The following is a 5074-nucleotide window of genomic DNA, read 5'->3' as shown; positions in this document are numbered from 1 at the left end:
CTCCAGCCCAGGGTCTGGCACAGTGCACAGGTGCACAGTAAGTGCTGACTCTCCCCAACTCCTGGAGGGTTCACCCAGGTTCCCTTGTGGCTGGCTCTCTGGGCCCAGTGATCGTCCCTCAGCACGGCCATGGTCTAACCACCGCAGCACCCTGGGCCACTGGCCTTTTGACTGTCACTGTCCATCTGCTCGTGTGGCCGTCTTGGAGCTCCGTCCATAGCCCTGCTGCCTGGCACCTCCCCCGGTAGGCCTTCCCTCCCACCTTCCATGACTCCCCCAAGCACGCTGCCTGGGTTACCCAGAGTCTGGCCTAAGCCTTTTTATTTTGTATCCAGGTGTAATTTACATACAGCGAACTGTCCCGATCTTAAATATGTGGTCTATTGAATTTGGACAAAAGTGTTCATCTGTGTCACCAAGACCCAAATAAAAATGGAGACTATTTCCATCACCTAGAACCTCTCCTGGGGCCCCTTTCCGGCCAATCCTTCACCTAGAGGCAACCAGCCATTTTGGCTTCTAGGAACACAGATTAGCACTGCTCAATCTTGGAATCCCCAGTGGACTGCCCCAGGCTTCTCCGCAGTGGGGCCTGGTGCTCTCTGAGTGTCGTGGCCCTTTGTGGGCTGGTAGGAGGAGGCCAAGGAGCTACCAGGGCATCAGAGGCACAGATGCATAGGCCCTGTTGAGAGGGGGCTGCTGGAGACGTAGTGTCTAAACCACAAGAGAACACAGGGGCAGCAAACTCTTCCTCCCCGGGCTGGCCGCAGGCTTGCTCTTCCTTCCGCCCTGAGTGCTGTTCCTCCCTTTCCTCTTTGCAAGTGGTTAAGCGCTTCTACCATGGCCCCTACCCCTTGCTTTGACCCACGCGTGAGTTTGTGTGTCTGTCTCAGGTCTTAGCCACAGGCTCAATGCCAATTGCATGGCCTAGCAGCCTCCAGGCGCACTCAGAATGTCACTGGCCACCAGGCCCTTGTTCCCGAGCTCACGACTCTCCCACTGCCCCATCTCCAGAGCTCCTTGAGCCTGCCTCCTCGGATGGGGAGGTGTCATCAAATAGCCAGGCCTCCTGGCATTTGCCCACCTGCTTGGTCCTCGGGTCCCTGCCCACAGCAGAGCCTGCCCAGGCGGGGCCTCCGTTCCGTTCTCCACCCCAAGTCTAGACCAGCAAGCAATTGTGAAGGAATGAACCGTTTCTGTCTCTTTAAATAGCGTTAAAACTCCCCCACTCCCGCTTTGATTTTAAAAGTAAAACATACTTATCAAAAATTTGGAAAATATTACAAAAATAGTAATACAAAAGCCAAAATAGAAATCTGACTACCTAGAGGTAGGTAATCACGATTGCAATCATAGTGTGATGGCTTTCAGCCTTTCCTCTGTGTGGAGACTGGATATGTCTCCTTGTACATTTGTCCATTTACATAGGTGATCAGATACATGCTTTCAATACACTTTGTATTTTGCTTTTGTCATTTAACATCACCTAAGTTTTTGCCCTAATCTTTACATTTTTCTAAGTATTTAGATTTCCTTTTTGCCCCATTTCATCTTACTAAAATTATTTGGGAACAGCATTTTCAAACGCTAAGAGTCCACTCTGTGAACAACTCCAACTGGTGGAGCTCTAGGCTGTGTTCCATATCTGGCTACAGTGGCAGTGAGGACCCTGGTCACCCACTAGTCACTGTCCACGCCTCCCATGCACAGCGAGCGATCAGACATCCTGGTGTTTGCTGTTGTCCCAGCTGTCATTAATAGTCACTCGCTTGCTCTCAGCGGCGTCCCCATGTGGACAATAGGTCCAATGGACCTCCTTCAGGGGGCTAGGAGGCACCTGGAGATGAGGGTGGGCAGAGGCCACTCTCAGGTTCTGGGGACCAGTGTGGAGGATGGTGACACAATCCCTGAACTGAGGTGGAGCTGGGGGAAAGGGCAGTGGGTTTCGGAAATGTTTGGTCAGAAGGGTCCACGTGGGCTTCCCTGGTGGCGCAGTGGTTGAGAGTCTGCCTGCCGATGCAGGGGACGCGGGTTCGTGCCCCAGTCCGGGAAGATCCCACATGCCGTGGAGCGGCTGAGCCTGTGAGCCATGGCCGCTGAGCCTGCGCGTCCGGAGTCTGTGCTCCACTACGGGAGAGGCCACAGCAGTGAGAGGCCGGCGTACCGCAAAAAAAAAAAAAAAAAAAAGGGTCCACGTGACACTCCTGGTATATGGGCACTAGGACACCCGTTGAGAATGTGCACAGCAGCTCCGTTTCTGCAAAAAGCCAGAAACTCACACCACGTGGATGAATCTGAGAAACAGGATGCTGAGTGACAAGGCATGGAGAAGAATGCAGCCAGCACAGTCCCATTTTCAGAAAAGACAAGCAAGACGAACTAACATGTCGGGAGATGCACGATGTAACTGATTATCATCAGTTATATCCTATCTATGACATCGCTTCTTGGTGTGTTTATGTCAAACACTTGATGGAAGAACTGCCCAAGCTGGGAGAGGCAGTCGTGACAAGGGACTGTTCACGGCGAGGCCACCCAGGCTGGACGGGAGAGGCAGCTGCTGAGAACCAGCTTCATCCGTGAGGCCTGAATTCACGCAGAACATGACGACACCAACAGGCCTTAAATGGACCAAGTTGCAGCCTGTTTTTGCCAATGAAATATGTACATGCAGTTCAGGCTCAAATTTATGGCTCTTTTATTTTTATGTATTTATTTTTGGCTGCGTTGGATCTATGTTGCTGTGCGCGGGCTTTCTCTAGTTGTGGTGAGCTGGGCTACTCTTTGTTGCGGTGCATGGGCTTCTCATTGCAGTGGTTTCTCTTGTTGCAAAGCACAGGCTCTAGGCACACGGGCTTCAGTAGTTGCGGCGCGTGGGCTCAGTATTGTGGCACGCAGGCTCGAGAGCGCAGGCTCAGTAGCTGTGGCACATGGGCTTAGTTGCTCCGTGGCATGTGGGATCTTCCCAGACCAGGGCTCGAACCCGCGTCCCCTGCATTGGCAGGCAGATTCTTAACCACTTCGCCACCAGGGAAGTCCCTATGGCTCTTATATTTAATCTTTTTCATCTTCAGCAACTTTATATTGTTTCTTTCTAGGCAAAAAGGTGCCTTTCACTTCTAGAGGCTTTTTGTTTCGTTTCTGAACACTTAACTTGGCTATTTTGTTCCACACCCAAAATCAAATCTTGTTTTTCCTCTTCTCTCTTTTCCAAGTTTTGTCACATAGTCATATTACTTTTATAATTTAAGAAAGGAGGGGGAGGGGAGGGGGAGAAAAGGGAGGAGGAGGAGGTGGTCTCCCCAGCCACAGCCATAAGGAGTGGCGGAGACAGTGGTCTGAGGAGGGGCCGCCCTGGGCCTGGGCCTGGCACCTGGGGGTACCCTCTGCCGGGGCTGGAGTGGTCCCCAGGCTGCTCTGAGGAGGCTGCACATACCCCTTGGCCTTGGGCGCCCAGATGTCCAGGCTCAAGTCCCCGGAAGCAGACCCAGGATGAAGTGCAGCTTCATGGGTGGGGCTGGCGGAGGGTCTGTCCTTGACTGGTCCAGAACCAGGGCGGGCAGCTAGAAGCCCTGGGACCCTCTGAAGGGAACTGGGGGGCTGGCTAATCAGCAGCCCTCCCAGCTGGCTTCCTGCCTGTCTTCCTGGCTCTGCTGGCTGTCGGTGGCTCCCCCAGGCTAGAACCCCCACCTGGTGGGTACGAGACCCAGTCCCCTCCCACCCCCAGCCCCACCAAGGCATACCTTGTGCCCTCAGCTGTCTGTGCTGGACTTGGCCTCTGGGTGCAGGTTCATCCCCTGCTGCAGCCCTCACTCCCAGCTGCTATCACGCTGGCCTGGTCCTGGTCCAGGTCCAGCAGGTGAATAAGGTCCAGCTGCACCAGGGGTCACTCAGCCCCACCCACAGGTTCTAAGCTGTGTGACTGTGTGTGAGTGTGGGGGGTGCCACTATCTGCCTGCAGCGCAGTTTCAGACACGTGGGCAGCTCATTAGGGAACAATCAAGACAGCATACACTTAAGAATGAAGTTCTGTCGGGCAGATTCTGCTGGGAGCTTTGGAGGAGGCAGAGGGGGCAGGCAGGGGGACACAGACAGGTGAGTAGGTGGGGCTGGGGGGGCCCAGGGCCTGGTTGGGAGCCCCAGTCTCCTGTGGTGGCAGGCTGGAGCTAGATAAAGCTGCCTCCCTTGCTGCGGGGCTGGAGAGTGGGAGACCACTGCCCCAAGCCACCTGGAGCCAGAGGGGCACTGAAAGCCCTCAGGGGTGATTTCGGAGCAACACGAAAGGCCCACAGTAGGCGAGAGGGGGCACGCAGGCGCAGGCGAGGGTAGCAGGGGACAAAGGCTCAGCACGGGGGCAGGGGTGGAGGTGGCAGTGTCAAAGCCATCCTGGCTGGCTGGCCCAACTCCCCTGAAAGCACCAGCACCACCTCCTGCCCCTGTCTTGGGGAGTTCAGGCAGCATTTCGGCACCGTGGCTCAGCAGTCCCCGCGTGCAGGCATTTTTGATGTTTCCCACGTTCCCTTGAGATCTGAGCTCGGCCAGAGCACATGGGACCTCCTGTCTGAGTGTGATGGGGGAGGGTCTCCATCCTCAGAGTCCCTGGGCCTCTGAGGACTCCTGCAGGCTCCCCAGGGGCCAGATCCCCCACCAACTTTTCTAAAAAAAAGTATTTATTTTTGGCTGCGTCAGGTCTTAGTTGCAGCACGCGGGCTTCTCTCTAGTTGTGGTACGCGGGCTCTAGAGTGCGTAGGCTTAGTTGCCCCACGGCATGTGGGGTCTTACTTTCCCAGCCAGGGACTGAACCCATGTCCCCTGCGTTGGAAGGAGGATTCTTAACCACTGGACCACCAGGGAAGTCCCCTGACCCCCCTCTTGTCACCCCTGGAAGAGGCTCGCAGTGAACAGCTTTCCTGCTGCTAGTGCTGGCGGACTCCCAGGGACGGGAACCAGGCTGGCTGGTGGGCCAGGGGGGCTCCAGGCCGGCAGCACTCTCCCGAATCATCTGCTCGCTTTGCGAGATTGGTAGATGATCCCCCAGCAGCTTCCAAACACACCCTGGTCGCCAGGGACCAGG

This window comes from Mesoplodon bidens, assembly GCF_964165515.1.
Source record: "Mesoplodon bidens genome assembly, chromosome: 13".
NCBI classification, from domain to species: Eukaryota; Metazoa; Chordata; class Mammalia; order Artiodactyla; family Ziphiidae; genus Mesoplodon; species Mesoplodon bidens.
This window is presented reverse-complemented; position numbering follows the sequence as displayed.